The sequence below is a fragment of the Limulus polyphemus genome, unplaced genomic scaffold (genome assembly GCF_000517525.1).
Source record: "Limulus polyphemus unplaced genomic scaffold, Limulus_polyphemus-2.1.2 Scaffold1002, whole genome shotgun sequence".
Lineage (NCBI taxonomy): Eukaryota > Metazoa > Arthropoda > Merostomata > Xiphosura > Limulidae > Limulus > Limulus polyphemus.
Window position 1 is genome coordinate 56,879 of NW_013666612.1, and position 19,035 is coordinate 75,913.

Here is a 19,035-nt window from a genome sequence, read left to right on the forward strand (position 1 = left end):
CGTAGAATAACATTATAAGTTTATTTATCGATAGTATTTAGTACAGTAAAGTTTGGTCCTAATTAAACTAAAGTAAAAAAAAAAAATGTACACAGGTTACAGTGTTATCTCTTTATCGAACTTAGGCCTAACGTAAGTTAAAAGTTTTATAAAGTACGGCCTATATACAAGTGTATTTACACATTTCGTTGTATTGTATTGTGCTAGAAATGTTATATTCAAAGAAGTACTGATACGATAAAGATACTAATTTGTCCGGGAATGTTTTGCGGGTCTTTGCTAGTAAACAATAAATTGTCGTTTAGTCGAACGACTTAAAAGCACGTCTTGGTTATTATGTTAAGAACGAATCCTTCTGGAAACAGTGAGATTGCACACACGATTCGTATTCTCTATGTAGCTGACCAATCGCAAGTATCTGGAGGCATATTTACTCTATGTGATAACTGTAAAGTAGTCTTAGATACATAAGGTGATGTAAAATATAATGTACCTGTCCTTAAAACAGTAGACAGTCTCCTTAACCAAAGTTTTAAACAAAAAGTAACACTTAGGGTTGAATTACCACACGACCTTGATAGAATTTAAAAATTTCCGAAATAAAATCTTAGGAAAATTGAGCATAAAAGAGTGAGATATATGGTTTACATACAACTTATTTTACTTTACCTTAGGCATGTCTTCAAACCGATTTAAGTATAAGTTTAATATCACTGTTAATAGGGGAAAAAAATCATTCACGAAAAAATACAATCTTCGTGTAGCCTATACACTGATGGCACGGAATACACAGCATGGTAACACATTAACAGACTACACCATGCAGTATAGGATCATAGGTATGATGAAAACTTCAATTATTATAAAATGAGCAACATGCAACATAGAAACGTAACAGAAAAACCCTATAAATACAAAAAAATAAAAGCAAAATAAACGATTTTGGTATGTAAGAATAAAATGAATCTTTTATATATAAAATCGCCAGATATGTACAAGTGAATTACCCTTTATTTATATGGCAAAGACTAGGTTTCGTACTCAAGATAAACATATGTTAAAGAAAATCGCCATAAAAAAGATTGGTTCAACGCACATGAAATGCATGTACATTATATAGATATACAAGTAATAAAAAATTTGATAAATGTAAAAATGATGTAAGGATTTCATTGCCAAAAATAATGCAAACAAGAACACAGGGATGATACAGCTATACATGGATCATCCCTACATGAGTTTCAATATTAAAATTTAATGTTACCCTGTAAAATGCACGTATACAATATGGTTATACCATATCGATCAATTCGACCAACCTCCTAACGAGAGTGTAATAATCAAGACATGTTTTGACTCAACTTGGTTTTCCGTGTAAGTAAAACCTAGGATCTTAGTTACACTACATTGATGCCTATCCTGACATGACCATGATATTATGATAAACAAACTGCATACCAACACTCAGGAATATATAACTTCCAACTGCAGTAATATTAAACTCAAGTTTGCGTTTTACAGAGTAACATTAGATTTAAATATTGAAAGCTATGTAGGGATGATTTATGTATACATGTAGCATCCGTTAATTCTTGTTTGCATTCTTTTTGCCACTGCCATCCGTACATCATTTGACATTTATAAAATGTTTTTTATTACTTGTTTTGTGACGTTTTTTTTTCCCTGACTGAAAGTTAGTGTATTCTATGAATGTGTATAATAAAATTAAATATTATGTGTATTGATTTTTTTACTCCTTTACTTCATACATAATATAGGGTTGGCTCCCTAAAGAACTGATTTTATAGTATACAAAGCATTGACTATTCTACATGTTACAGTCATCTAATGTTCATCTATTATTAGAAGATAATATCTGTTTCACCTTGTACTTAAGCGTTTTAAAGGAACGAGGTTTCTGTAAAAACTAACTTCAAGGGGTAATGGTAACATCGTTTACTAGAATTGTGATTTTTTATTATCACCAGTTATTACGACTGTTACGTATTACAATTTCGAATGGTCTGAAACTGAGTTAATTGATAATTTAAATTAAGTCGTTAAATATATGCCAATATATCTCCAATTTATGATATTTGCCAACAATATTGATACACACAATTTTCTTTTTTAACACAAATATGTTTTGATATACAAACAATAATACAATTTACAATAACAGTTATTACAAATAGTTATTACACACAATGATTTATATACAAACATTTGACAAGTAATATAAAGTCTTCTTTCTAGTCTGGAACTTCCTAGATATCTTATCGAGGGTTCACGATGAGCGAGTTAATTACGAATTGATGTAGGTATAATTCACTTCATAGGATGCTAGCTAGCTTTGTCCTTCGTTATTCAACAGCCACATATGCCGAATTTTCCTACCGGTGATGTTAGGTAATGTTTTTGTAAAAATACTAATGTCCGATGAGACTCCACTGAAGTTAAATGAGTTGTAATGTTCGAACTTTGTAAATGCTCCTGGTCAAATATCTGAATATTTCCGATTGATAAACTTTATAACAATCACAGTTATAGCTCCCAAAGTTTATAGCAAACTAATAATAAATACTCTTTCTTTGGCACGTCGCGTTGGTTATATTTATAGGTGTGTGGAGGCTTTGTAGAAAATTCGGATTATGTAACAATACAAAGCTATATTTAAGTATTTACTTACATACATATTTTGTTGCTTCTTTCTCTCGAGAATCTTCTACAACTTTGGAGAATAGGCGGGAGTTTCGCAAGACATATTTAACACTATAAGCTATGTATATTTTTAAATATAAATTTAATCTAAACAAATGTCGATAGTAAAATAAGTATATAATAATAAATCCGTCACACGACTAAGCAATGACATCCTGCACTGCCCAGGAACACATAGAATAGATTTAGGTTTAAACTGACGATATTGATAAAATAGTTGTAGAGTTATCTCGACTGAAACAATAAAAAGAAAGATGAACAATTTGGTGGGTTAATCACTTTCTGATTTGGTATCTCATCATTGGTTTCTTGCCTTGTTTTTGAGCTCGTTGGGTAGAGAAACAAATGAAAATGAGTGGCAAACATCTTTTAAAGTAAAACTTTCTGTCATTGTTGATTTTTTAGTGTGCATATTTGTATTATGCTTATTGAGTACCTTGGCCATTCTTACATATAGAGTCTACCGACTCTATGATATATATATTTATGAGAAGTCATCGTAATAAACATAAATCAGGTTTTGAACGAAAAGAGACATATAAAATAAGGGGAGGATTTACCTTTTACATGTGAGGTACATAATTAAAGAATATCAAATAAGTCAAAACAAAGTCGATGCAAAGGAAAACTAATTAAAAAATATATGACATAATTAAACATGCCACACAATATAAAATCGACGTTAAATTGAAACCAAAATCAAAAGTACTTAAGCAAAATCCAATTGTATATGAAAACATTACAGAAATCATACACAATCCCGAAATAGATTGAAATTTAAGTTGGTATTTACATATTCATAAACTCTTAAGTTAAATATTAAAACTAAAAACACTAGTTACATTTACATAAAAGAAAGCAAAATATTTCAAATGCTAAGATGTACATATTTGTATGTAGAACATTTAGCAGATTTACTTAAAGCTTGTGAGTAGGTTATGTAGAGTCATGGTAGAATTCTTTCCTTTAAGTGACATCTGCTGAAATACCAGTTGCCATTTTGTACTTGCTGGTAACCTTCTAACTTTTGATTTAGTACATGTTTCCTACTGCCCTGGAATCTTGCGGTGATATCAACCAGTGCATAACAGCTTTTCAATTGAATTTCTTCAGAATGGTGCTTTCGGGTCTGCTTGAGATTTTTATGTCTATAAACTTCTGTTAAGTAGTCCATGGAGTTGTGCCTGAAACTTTTGTTAATGATTTTAATTTCTTTACCAAGTGAAATGATGGGTCAAATTATCAGGGAGTTTATTAGTAGTTTTTCCACTCACTAGTTCAGCTAACTTTAACTTCTGTTGGATCTAAAACCAAATTTATTTTTCATTCCAGTATCTTTCTGTGTAGTTTTCTTAGAGAAAAACCACAATTCACTGATTTTTTTTCGACTGAGAGGAATGCTTCTTTTTCTCTGGCTGCTTACACGATGAGCCAGGCTGTAGTTGTAAAGTTGCCAGCTCTACAGAATGAAAGGTGGAGGCACTTGGATCACCAAAGGGAAGTACGGATGACACCTCAACCACCTATGTGATTTTGGAAGAGTGAGAGAGCATTCAAAATCCAGGCTTCTTACTTACTTCCTCAATGTCATGATCCTCGTCATCAGATAGTGAGATCATTTGGAAGACAGGGAATGAAAATGAATGACCCACTTCCATCTGTGCTAGAGCTAGAGGCCTGATAAAATTGTACTATCAATGACATACACACACAAAGTCCTTCATAGCTGTACAGTGAGTTGGGGTTTAGAAGCTAACACATATTCCATGACAAGAATTACAATTTTCTTTAGTTTTCATTCTGATCATGGTAATGAATATAAAACAAGCGACTTCTACCTGGCACATTATTGATCCACATAAAAAGAAATAACTTTTGGTTTGCCTATTATGTGAGAGGTCAAGAGTTCATGTTTGAATGTGGAGTAGGAAATTGGGGAAACCCAAAAGTAACTATATATTTGACATTTTACAAAGCTCTTAAATTATTTGTGTTATGGCAATTTAAGTAGATTTCTAAACTGATCCGAGTCAAAACTATGCTCCTGCCACCTATATGTTTACAACATGTAGTGGTTTAGTGCATTATTCTCAAGGGTTAATCACGTGGTTCTCAAGTATCATGAGATTTATAACTATACTTCCCATTCTAGCCAAGTGGTTAAACCAACTTGAATGAAAGGCAAGTTGAAAACAGTATCTATGTATCTACAACTGCTGCAGTAGAAACCTAACATTACTGACTGTTTCTGAAATACGGTATCACCTCTGTCGTTGTCTGGGTTGTTAATGACTTTACAATTTGCTGACTCTTCTACTGCTTGTTAGGCGACCCCTCCTTCATACCCTTAACTATCTGCATCTTGACACACAAGTACCACCCTAACTACTAATTACTCAGATCCGGCTCATAACTATACTTTATTATTGCTTTCACACCTCTATGTATGCAATAAGAAAGTAAAAACAGAGCATTAAACAAAAGCGGAATTTAAATTTAATAAATATCTGACTATACGAGTAGTATTTTCAGCTTTTATTTCATTATCTTGGATACAGGTATTTGATTAGTATGTATAATTTGACTATTGTGATTTTATAAGTGTTTACCATGCATAAGTATACGTTTATATACGTGCATACAAAATATGCACACTCAGGTTTTGATTAGTTGGTGATTTAAACACAGCAGAAGAAAAAATTAAGTAATACACATTTTCATTGCCGGATTTTAATTTAGCCCGATTGTTCATTAAACTGTGCTGCCATGGAGATACACACCCAACATTACTAATACAAGATAAAATAAACAATGTTGTATGCCACAAATTTTTGAGAAGTTAAAAACAGTAAAATATACAATCATTTTGTTCTTTTCTAGAGAAAATTACAATTACCATAAAATATATGAATGTAATTTACTCGTTTTTATTCAACCTCACCGATTTTTCCATACATAGGCTTATTCTTAACAACTTAACCTTCATTTAAGAGGAACTTGCGGTAAACATACTTGCTTATTATTTCCTATAGATCACAGTTATAGATGTTTCTCATATAAAATCAGAACAAGAAGCTCATTATGGCACGAAACCGATATACGTTGGGGTCATGTTCATTAGATGTTATGAATATAGTGTTTCCAACAGTGTAAACGGTGTTTCAGGTATCCTAACTATCTTTAACAACTTGCTAGCCACTAATGTTTTATTTTATTTAACAATCACTGTTCACTGTTTCCAACAACAGATAACAGCACCTGAAAGATATTTTACCAAGATATTCCACATTATTGTTCAAAACATAATGACTATAGCTCTTTTTCAACTGGTGATCACATAGTAGCATGGATTGTAGATCAAACAGTAATCCTAACTACAAAATCATAGCTCTAGCAAGTCGAAGGTCAACATTACCATTTTACATGAGCATCTGAAGGTGTTAGTCTATTGGATGGAGACTCATTTTTCCCTCTAACTCCTTGCAAACAGCCATGAAAACATTATTTTTCTACTCCTTCTCTGCTACATAATCAACTAGTTCACTCTTTGCCCTCTGTTCAAGCTAATATTTCAGGATGCTCTGATGACTGAATTGCTGCAGCAAAAGATAATGCCAAGCAGAGCCGCATCTGAGTAGTTAGTAGTTAGCATGGTACTTGCATGTCAAGATGCCCAGATGCATATACCTAAGGGCATGAGGGGGAGGGTGCCACCTAACAAGTAGTCTTCTTCGAAACAAAAAGGCCCCGAAACATCATAGTTCTACGAAATGGCGCCAGAGGGCTGGTTGCTAAGATGGGGCCAAACTGTAGGATGATGAGGTCATCTATGATGCATAGTGGGGCGTTGCAGATCAACAGATATCAACGTTAACAAAAATTTAGTGTCTGAGAGAGCTTCAAGTTGTTGTTATGTTTCCTGAGTGTGTTTTTTTATACCCACATTGGTGTATTTAAATCAATGATTAACCTACAAAACAGTCCACTTGTATTTCATTATAACATAAGGTAAATTGTAAATTATCATAGATAACTGTTATAATGATTGTGTAGTAGAAAATATGACTGAATTTACATCTATCAGTATTATATTATTAATCTATCTACCAAAAAAAAGTGTTAAAAAGTATGTCTAGTTAGTTACAAAACTGTCTCTTATTTTTCTTTGATATTATTTTTTGATCTATATATTTTCCAAGAATGTCTAGTTAATTACAAATTGGCCTGTATTTTTATTTTTGATAACTTTGTTAATAATGGTTTGGTTTGAATTTCGTTCAAAGCCACACGAGGTCTACCTGTGGTGGCTGTCTGCAATTTAGCAGTGAAAAACTAGAAGGAAGACAGGTAGTCATCACCACCCACCACCAACTCTTGGGCTACTTTTTTTACCAACAAATGGTGGATTGATTGTCACATTATAACGTCCTCACGGCTGAAAGGCCAAGCATGTTTGGTGGGACGGGAATTCGAATCCCCGACCTCAGATTGCGAGTCAAGCGCCCCTAATCACCAGGCCATGATGAGCCAATAGTTAATGATGATGCTTTTTCAATTTACTGTCTCTCTCGAGTTTACTATAAAAGTTTAAGCTATATCTCAAAACCTATAGTAACAGGATATATTAAACATGTCAATAGTCGTTCTTCTTCAAACGTTGCAAGTCATGGTGCAAAGATTCTACATCAGCTAGTATAACTACATTAGTCCATGGGCCAGATAGTGACACCCCTCCTCTCACTCTGGAGATTTATTAAGAATGTATTTTTTCTAGGATTGATTATGTAAGAGATTAAAATCAACTTGTTTGCCACTTTTAAATTGTCGCTTTAAAGAGTTAGGAGGGGTGTTCTACATGATGCAATGCACTGTGTTTCAGGGCAAGTACAAGAGAGTGAAGGTGTATAATAGGAGTACATACTTACCTACATCTGATATAATTACCGTTTATCAAGACACACAGTAGTGTGTCTTGCGGTCAAAAACCTGCAGGACACACTGTGTGTTATTAATAGGAGTGATGGTTTAGCAATTTTCTACTTTCTGCAGTTTCTGTGATACTCAAAACTCTCATATATTTTCAATGGATGTGCTTTATTGGACCCTTCTTTCACATACCAAATTTCAAGGCAACCCATTAAGAAATACACGAGATATAAAATCTCCAATTTTGATTAAATTTCTTCCTTTTTTAGCCGCGGCATAGTGGATCATAGAACGGCTCTTAGCTGATAGCTCCATCTCTTGACCGATTTGAGATCTGATTACACCCGCGGATATTGAGGATTTCCTCTTGTTTTTTCTTTTCACTGAAAGTATGGAAACTTTATTTGATAGAAAAACATACTTAACTTTCATGGATGTTTTTCAAGTTTGGTACACTGATAGATCTTTACAACCTACAATTAAGTGTTAAGTTTGGTCTAAATATAAGCAATATGTGCATAGTTATTCAACAAAAACCGCTCCATTTGGACAAAATATTTGCGCACGCCTACGCATAAAGTCACGTGAGCTATTGGTTTGAAATATTTACTACAGCTTGACCTAAGAGTAAAGGTGGACCATTTTTAGTTTTTCATCATTCAACTTAAAAACGGATGATTTAGAGTAGCCAAACTATAGGGTGACAGCAAACTAGATTAGCAGTTTCTAGCTTAAATTTTCTCAAGAATCATACGGGTGGACGGTTATTATTCATTATTAATTGCTAACTTTTAAGCACAGATTTGCTAAACATTATGACATTGTCCTAAGTAAAGAGCGTTTAGCGTCACGTGATATTAGCTTAAGCAATTAGGGTAAATAATGATGCTTGATACGGCTATATCGAGTGCATGCAGGTGATGACACGATATTGTTAATCTACTTTACCTAGCTTTACTAAAGGAAGTTATTAACACTGTTTTAGAGAGGAAAAACTGCCAACATATATTTTAAAGAATCTGGTTAGTTCTGTAAAGTATAGGTGTGTTCCGAATAATAGGGTTACGATCCTAAAGCTAATGTTGGTTACTATCGAGTGTCACTTTGTTATTTGTTGTGGTTTGTTGGTGTGTATTGATAAAAAGTCGTGATATCTAATCAAAAACACCTTAGGTGTGAAAAAATGGGCGGTCAAAAAAGGATTGAGCATGCGACTTTTAGGAATTAAATCCAAATTGGTGGTCAAACTGGTAGCCACATTTATAGAATTGATAGGAATTTTACAGCAAATATTCATTCATTGGTTAGCTTAACCATGTATTTTGTTTTACCCACTATCATTATTCCAAGTTGAACAAAAATCACGGCCTGATTAACTAAGGTGTTTTTGATTAGATTAGAATATATTTTATAATTACGTAAATAGGTAATAAGATGAGTTCATAACTATTGTGATGCATATATGACACATGCATATGACGGCAGTAAGATTAATACATTGTATCACCGATACGCTTATCAAGGTATTGAAATCCAGTAAGTAATATTCGTATTTAAAACATGGCGTGTTGCTAGAATCTAATTTATCATAATCTTATTGCAGAGCATCATTTAGTTATATCAATTATGAATCAATTATGCATCATTTAATTATGATATCATGATTTGAAATGCAACATTCCTAAACTGTTCTTTTTTTTTAATTTTTACTACAGCATCAAAGGGTCTGGAGAACATTCAGTTAGACTGAAGACTGCAGTCATCAGAATAACAACTCATCGCAATGCAAGTCAGAGTAGAATTTGTGTAATTCATAACGATAAACTGAGAAGGGTTAAGATGTAAAGAAGTTTAGTGAAACAAGCTGGACAAAAGTACGGGAAGTAGTCTGGCTGAGAAGATGTTCTGGATATGAAAAAAACAGGCAAGAAGAAATTTCTAAAATTATTCCAAAAAATCTGGATGCTAAAAGTCATGGATATCATAAAGCATGTTGTCAATTACTTACAAACAAAATATCTTGGAAAAAGAAAATGTGATGATACAAGTGAGAAAAATGCACCAATTTCAAAAAGAAGAAGACCACTAACTTCATCTCAAATAATTTTTTCCACCTGACCATGTATATTCTGTGAGAAGCGAGTTAAATGGGTCTCAGCGAAAGGGAGAGTTATAAAAATATCAGATAGGCTAATCAAGTGTTTAACAGAAACAGCAGAGTAGCAGAAAGTAGTAGTAGTTCAGAATGAAGATCTCATTGCAAGAGAGGCGCAATATCATGACTCATGTTGTCGTGACTATACAAGAAAAGATGACAGACATCCAAAAGCTGACATGACAAGCGATACCATAGAGCAAGCAACAACTCATGAGGATGCCTTTCAGTATATAGTTAGGTATGTGGTTACAGGTTGAACAAATGACTATGTTGAGAGAAAAGTACTGTTTATTCATGCTATATAATCACCCAAACTACTACAATGCCAGTTACAAGATGTATAAACTGAAAAATAAAGTTCTGGAAGCCAAATTTCAGAAGTGAGTTGGTTTATTCTGATGACATTCAAACATGTCAAGCTCTTGTAGCTGCATTTAAAGCGGCTGCATCAGATGAAAGAAGACTAGAAGAAGCAAGTCTTTTACTGAGACATCTCATACCTGGAGCGTTTAAAGATTCACTACAGCTCCCATGTCCTCCATCAGCAAATTACCTTCTATTATACACAGTGAATCCACCGGATTTGCTCATTAGATCTCTACAGCAAGTTATTTTGGGTAAGACAAGCTCAAGTAAAATGTCCAGAAAAGCGGAACGACTTTCAAAGTCAATTAGTCATGATATAATCTATGCTGTTAGCTGTGGACAGTGGAAAATGCCAAAGCACCTACTTCTAGGAATGATAGTTTGTCACCTTACAGGAAGTGAATTTTTTATTCTATCATGTTGGAACTTGAAACTGTTGTATGATAGTGTTGTTGAATGTAGCAGCTCTCTGCCAGCAACTGTTGATACTGAGAGAAATATAGTTCTTCACTTATGTTGGGATAATTTCGACCTGAATGAGGAGACACCTTCTTGGAGCTGGAAAAACACGTTCTACTCATGACATTGTTATACAAGATGTTACAGAAGAAAGGAGAAGTTCACATTCAGAACTCGCTCAGCCAAAGACTAAGCAACAATTTGTTGAATATATCTATGAAGATTTGGTTCTGTGTTGTGTGAAAGGAAACTTGGAACCAAGTTTAGTGGTAGCTCAAGCAACTACGTATGTAAAAAATGTTACAGAACTTTGTTTGGATGTTTTGTCGAGCAAAACTCCACGGAGAAACACAGTTCATTCCTAGTTGGAATGGATGACTTTCTGCAACAGGCGAATCATCTGAGGATGAACAGAGGCAGTCCACAATTGATTACATGAAACCTATAAATTCTTCTATCAACGAGAATGCAACAGTGCAATAAGTTTCGAGGTTATCACAGAGAGCAGTGAAAGAAGTTGGTCAGGATTATGCAATCATTACATTTGATTTTGGTGTCGCCAAGAAGGCATATGCACTTCTTTGGGAACATTATATGCACTATCAAGATGTGATTATTCGTTTATGTGTGTTTCAAATGATGCGTTTAATTTGTCTGCACTTGGTAAGCTTTGTCGAGGTACAGGCTTTGAAGACATAGTGACTGAGTCAGGGATTTGTGCCAGCGAACCAGTAGAGAAAGTATTGTCTGGAAAACAGTACAACAGGGCGATGAGAGTTCACAAGATCTTCCTAGAAGCACTGCAAAGACTTCTGTTCCAAGCATTTGAAGGAATGGCAGATGTGTGCCTGTTAATAGTTGAAACACGTATCAATATAAATGAATTAGTAGAAAATATCAATAATGCAACTTTGGAAGAAACAGTAAAAAACAAAAGATAAATTCTGTAGAGTCCTATACAGCAAATACAGTAAATTTAAAGAAAATGCGAGGAATGAGGCATTAGAGAAGACGGCTCAGTTTTGGGCATATAATATGGATAGGACATTGTTCCTGCTAAAGTTTGTTCGTGCTACAAAGCTGAATGATTTCGATTTGCATGTGGCATGACTCCAAGATCTTTATACACTACTTTTCAGCATGGATCACCACAACAATGTTCGATATTTTACTGTATACTTCATGACATTGCTCAATTTACCCCATTCTCATCCTGGAGCTGATATTCTGTTGAAGAACAAAGGGTTTAGTGTATCCTGATCTGCTGTATCTGATTTAAGAAATGCTGTTGAATTGACAATAGAGCAACGATAAATCGGCATGCAAGGTCAAGTGGTGACATTACTGGCTTCAGCAGGAATTATCCAGCATACTAAAGATGGTGTGTAACAAGACACATGAGAGCAAGTTATGTAACCGTGGTAATGGAACTAGCAGGTATGAGTGAATCCCCAGAGTCTACTCACAAAGATATGAGGCCATCAGAGATGAAACAGAGTGAGAGTGAAGTACAGAAAGTTATGCAGTCATTTTCCAATTTGACCAATCTGTTTGAGGTAGAAGCCTTAGTCTGTCTTTTGTCAGGAGTTATAGCCCCATGCATCTCTGAAAAGAAGATCTCACCAGATATTCAATTATATTCAACAGTCCACCAAACTAAAGTCTTCTCCAAAGAAGGTAGTGCAGTTGACAGCACAAAGAAATCTCTTTGGGCAACTGGTGAAGCTTTCAGAGAGGTATAGCCTAAGTATAAATAAAATTTTTCCTACCCACTTGGATCACTACCCTGGTCACTAGCGACTGCTGATGGCATGCCTTTCAAAACTGACAAGGCTACTCTTACCCAAAAGCTAGAGGACTCATCAGCCATTCAGGATGTATATTTGCCAGGCACAGATGCTCTGATGAGAGAGAAAGTCTACATAATTGATGATAATGCTATTATACAATTACTCACAAGCCTATCTGGTACATTTTGGGAATTGACATGAAAGGTGTTATTTTTTTTTGCCAGATGTTGAACGACTTGATTTTGTTACAGACAGCTACAAAGAAAACTCTATAAAAGCCCACTGAATTATCCAGAAGAGGTTCTTCCCAGACATACTTGGTTAAAGGGCCCTGAACAAAATTGTCCAGGGATTGGAAATCATTCCTTTAAAACTATGAAAACAAGAAATATCCCATTAAGCCCCTTCTCACTGAGTGGCAGAAAGATGATTATGTCCCTAAACTGATTGATCATAAAATACTGTTTGTCTGTGAGGAAATTTGTGTGTCATTCTCCATCCATAATGGAATTACAACAGAAAGCCACCCTGTCCCAGAACTGTCATAATCACAGGAAGAGGTGGACACATGACTAATATTATACTGCTTACATCCTGCTGAGTCACCTTCAGTGGATGCCATCACAGTGAAATCACCAGATACAGATGTGTTTCTTCTCTTGTTGTACTATGGCAGTAATATCCAACAGAATCTGTACTTTGATACCAAAACTGGCAACAAGTGAAGAGTTATCAGCATAGATACTCTCATCCAGAAACACAGTGAAGAGCTCTGTGATGACGATCTTCTTGGGTTACATGCCTTTTGAGGTTTTAATACCACAACTGCATTTGACAGGAAAGGTAAATTTATAATTTATTCAAGAACGATGGTGAGAAGTTTATTCCAGTGCTTGAAAATTTGGTAACTCTGCTGAACTGCCAGCAATCGGGCAAAATAAGCTCGAGCAGTTTGTGTGTTGTTTATATGGAAAAACATCATATTCTACCATCAACAAACTAAGATGTGTCATGGCAAATACTAAATTTAAGACAGGCAGTGGATGTTTGCTGTCAAAATATGAGGGCATTGATCTAAATCTGCTCCCCCCATGTAGAACACTGCTTCTAATGCGTGTATTGAGAGCTAATTACAAAATGCTTATAAGGAAAAGTTCCCATTTCATATCCTGATATTCCTGGCCCAGAAATACATAGTTGGAAGTTGGATTCTTTCTGCTGGAAAACTGGGATATGACTGGTGTGATGGTGAGATCATTCCTCAAGAGCTCGTTGATATTCTTTCGAACCAGGAAATTGTAAATGAAGCTGTGGGTGATGATGACAATGGTGATGAGGATGTAGGCGTAGTTTCCACGAGTCTTGCAGATTATATTTTTCACTCTGATGATGAATAACACAGCAAAAATGATTCATTGAGATAACTACATTATACCATTAAGCTTTTGAAGATTTAGTAGGTAAATAGTAGTTGTAACAATAGTAGTAGTAGTAGGTGTTCTTGCACTTTTGCAAACCAATGACCAAGAAGCAGATGCACTTCAGCGGACACTTTTAGTTGTTTCTGTAACAAATGATGACTATATAATGCAAAGTTCATAGAGATCATGACTGATGTTTTTATAGTTATACTTGTTATCTGTTTAATGTTTCTGTTTACACAGAAACATGTCACTGACATAATCAAATTCAACAGGACTGGTTAAATATTCGAAAAAGATAAATTTGGTAATTATTGTACTTTTCTTTGTTTTTTATTGCCCAAAAATGTAACACGGTAATAAACAACAAAATAGATGACTTAGGAAAAAATTTGTAATTTTAAACTGATACCTTTGCAGTCAAAATATACGTGCACCTCTGAGGGATTAATTTTGTTGTTGTTCCTTTATTTCAGTTCCCTGATTTTTACAATACTAAAGTTTGTTGATTTCTTTTACCACAAATGTGATATTTTAATTTGTTTCAATACCAAATATCACTACGAAACCAACAATTTATAGTTCACAAACTGGCAATTTTTTCACTTGTATTTATTTACTATACTTTCATGTACACGCATTGCCCATAAGCAAACAGGAACAATGTACCTTTGATTTACATTTTTTTACAGTTATCTAACAAACAATGTGTTGTGGAAAGTATTTTATATGCTACAGAGGCAAGCATGCTGACATGATGAAGAATTGACGCATATAATAGAAACGCACGTTGATTTTCTCTCTCAGTACTGAATGATAGAGTTCCCAGATTGTTCTAGAACAACCAAAAGCTACAGTTAAAAATTGGCAAACAAATTGATTTCTGTCCCTCACATATTAAGGTATAAAACATAGTCTTAAAAAATCTTCATGGTACATTACATTACGTTGCTCATGAAATACATTTGTGTTCAATCATTAGCAATAAATACTCATCATAAAAATGAGTAAAGAGGGTGAACGTCATGAACACATTGTTAATCTGTTCAACCGCACTGAATGAATATGCTTTCTTTTGTTTTATATTTTGATATAAATAGGACTAATTTATATTTGTTATGTTAGTGATGGATCTCAAGCGTGGTGTATGTTCTGGAGATTTTCCAAATGCAGAAGCGATCAATGAGCATCTTAGTTCCAATCACTTTAGTGGGTGTCCTATATAATTTGCTTATGGGAATTTGTATTATCTGATCAAACATATGATTGAACACGCCGATATTCCTCAATTATTAATGTATTGGCTGTTGGTATTCTGAAGAAAGAACATAATGTACTTCAAATAAGGATCCGTTCAGAAGATGGAGAACATGACAGATATTCCTCTTCTTCATCCAAAGATAATGATTTTGCATAATCACTTGATTTATAATTCGGATCGTCAAATCTTAAGAAGGAGAATGACATGAGTGCATACTTATCGTTTTGTATCATTATGTAAATCGAGAGTCAAAGTTCAGTGACATACAAAATACGTTCATCAGCTATTTAGGCTGCACTTAATTCTTAATGTCTAGTGAACATTAAATATTTTTGTTGTAAAATATATTTTATAATTACAAACACCGTACATCAAATTATACACTAAATTGATACTTAAAAATAATCAAATCATAAAACAAGAACACCAAAAATTAGATTTCAAAACGCCTGATATTAAACACAAATAATTACTTAATAATTATTATATACATATATATATCAACATGAGTTCTGTAAACTATATTATAATATATTATCTTCTATCAATGGTGCTGCAAATTGTTTCGACACAAGATTCCGAGATTCACGAGTTATTTTTTTTTTTTTGCCTTTTTGTCATAGAGAGCAGAGTAATAGGTAGAGTTAAGGTTTTTTACTGTAATATGCACTTGTTTTGCGGTACTTATATCGGTTAATTCATACAGCCTCCGATGGTAGAAACACAAGTGTTCCGAGTTTCTATAATATAACTGACTCGTGATAAATTCAACATTGTTTTCCTTCTAACGTTACACAAAATAAGCTAGAGTGTTTAATCTAAAACAATAATCGAATCAAATATATTGCCCCCCCCCCCAGTGACACTGCGGTATGTCTGCAGACTTACAACTCTAGAAACCGGGTTTCGATACCCGTGGTGAGCAGAGCACAGATAGCCCATTGTGTAGCTTTGTGATTAACTTCAAACAAACAAAGATAATATAGTGTGTGTGTGTGTGTGTAGTCATATATATAAACCATAAAGTCAAACTGCACAATCTTACAGTTAATGGATATAACATTTATGTAAAGTTTGAACATTTTACGAGACTGTCCTGTCTTAGCAAATTAAATTAGCGTATGATGCATATATAGGGTTTGATTTTTTTATATTAACATGAACAATTATTCCTCTACGTAGATTTTAAGTTAAATTAAAATATGGATATTCTTTTATGTAAATTATAAAGTAGGCCATACCCGTGGTGGGTAGAACACAGATAACCCATTGTGTAGCTTTGTGCTTAACTTCAAACAAAACAAAATATCATAAGGATGAAACTAATGTTAAGAACTAAAGAGACTGAAATAGTAGTTTTGTTTTCGTAATGTAATACATACGATATATATCTAGAGTTTGAATGTTTTACTTATAAGGCGACACAAAACAGTCTTTTATAGGACTATGTAGATTGCTAGTTTGCATATTCAGAGTTTATGTAAAAGAGAACTCTACCCAGATTCATGAAATAAAAATGTCCAGTATGACGTTTTCACATGTTGACATATGTTGATCTACAACAGCACATCACGCGTCATAGATAACCTCGTAGTACTATACTTTGGTCCCCCGCTTTCCGCCTCCTAGCAACACGCTCTCTGGTGATAAATAATGAAGCTTAGAAACACGCGTCTAGTGCCAATTCGTGGAACTAACTATGACGTTACGTACCCTCCTTGTATTAAAGAGACCACTCTCCCACTCACGCCCTCAGGCATCTTCATCAGAGTATTTTGTCATATAACTATCACCCTAACTACTGTAGTTCCATGTGATGCTAAGTTTACCATGTTTTTTCATTATCTTATCATACGTTTTCTTCTTTACCCGTTTGTTGAAATGCAAACTTATACATATCAGCTAATGTTTTCTTGTTAACATCCTGGTAACTCCACAGCTAGTGGAGTTGTATATGATACTTCCCGTGAGCATAATTCCTCTTCCAAACATTTCTGGAAGAGAGCTGTACGAAACACCATCATTATGTATGGCAGGTGATCGTCTCCGCCAATTCAATCTGAACTCAGACGCGTTAACAGCATACTCCTTACTGTGCAGGTCATAGTAATAGTACAACACTCCCTCTAGTACCCCAAGTTGCTCGAATAATTGTCAGAGGTGAGATACTTGTATACTACATTCATCAATTGTGATGGCTATACTTGGTCCCTTAACTGCTCATCTATTAGCTTCTTTTCCTTGTTGCACAAAGTATCCATTCATCAGTATAATCTTTACAGTTGTCATGGTTTTTCAGCATGTTAGGTTGTATAGTAGCTTGATGTCTCTAAAAATAAACAAGCTCTCAACTTCTAGCGAAGAAATATGCTTGCATTTCCACGCAACCGGTGTGGATGGTGCTGTACAATGACGCGACTTATTCGTAAACATTAAAATGGCTTTTTAAAGCTTTATTTTCTGGTAATAAAAACCGAATACTTTAATTTATGAACTACACAACTACACTTAATGCACATTTTCCATCACGAGGTATGGGCTACGTATAAACTTCTTTGTTTGACAGAGAACACATGGATCATTAGACTCGGAAGAAGAATACTTCGAAAAGTCTCCGAAAAAATATGATATTACATTATCTATTATTTTCTGTGTTGTGAAGTTTTCGTAGCACGTGTCTCTTCATTTCCAAGATGAATATAAATTAATAAGATATTTATCATGTATATGACATGAATACGACTTAAAACATCGAAAAAGGAAAGTTTCTTTATAAAAAGTAAATATTTTATCGAGTTTGTTTGTTTATTTGTTTGTAGTTATGCACGGAGCTACACAATAGGCTTTCTGTGCTTTACCCACCACGGGTATCGAAACCTAGTTTCTAGCATTGTAACTCCGCAGACATACCGTTATGCCACTGGGGGGCATTTTTGTTAATAAAGACTTCCTGATTTACGAAATGTTTCACGCTAATGCTGTTGGAGATGGATTAGTTAATTCTATACTTGTGCTAATGTGGTTGTTTTCCAACTTTGATGCCGAACTAGTGAAAAGATCCATTAGTCTAATGTAGTCTTGAGTAAAGAGCATTAGCTGTGGCGAATTAAAATGTAATACCTCATAGAATATACATTGTAGTGCTTCTTGCTCTTGAGTGCATTAATTCAGATGGTCTTAACTTATGTTTTATTACTACCGTGTTCATTGATTGCACACTTATGTTTGACGGATTTCAAGTTAAGCTTCCTTTCAAGTGTATGCACACACACACACACACATATATATATATAGATAGATAAATAAACGACGGCATCTGACGAGTTTTTAAAGTTATCAAAGAGAAAATTGCTACGTATTTCTCGGCTGCAATCTTATGTAATGACAGCCAAAATAGTGTCATATTTCAATTTGTGTAAAAATGTAGGTTAGTCATGGCTATGCAATAACGTCAGTATTATTAGTTGAGTGCGTGGTCGAGTATGAGTAATTTTGAATGTTTCGAAAGGAAAAAGAAAATCTTGAATATAGAAAAACTATGCAAACCGTTCAACTTAGATAAGTAAGAAAATAAAACAAAAATATAGAATTTTCTTACTGGAAGTTGGTTTAATTAAGCGCAAAGCTACATAATGGGCTATATGTACTGTGTCCACCACGAGTATCGAAACCCAATTTTTAGCATTATAAGACTTCAGATTTACCGCTGAGCCACTAAGACAAAATTCTATATTAATCGTTTTTAATTATTTAAAAAATCTCCACAATGCATGATATAAATGAACATGTGGGTATAATTGCAGTATTGCTGTCATTATTATGGTTATGAAGACACTAGGCCCGGCATGTCCAGGTGGTTAGGGCACTCGACTCGCAATCTGAGGGTCGCGGGTTCGAATCCCCGTCCCACCAAACATGCTCGCTCATTCAGCC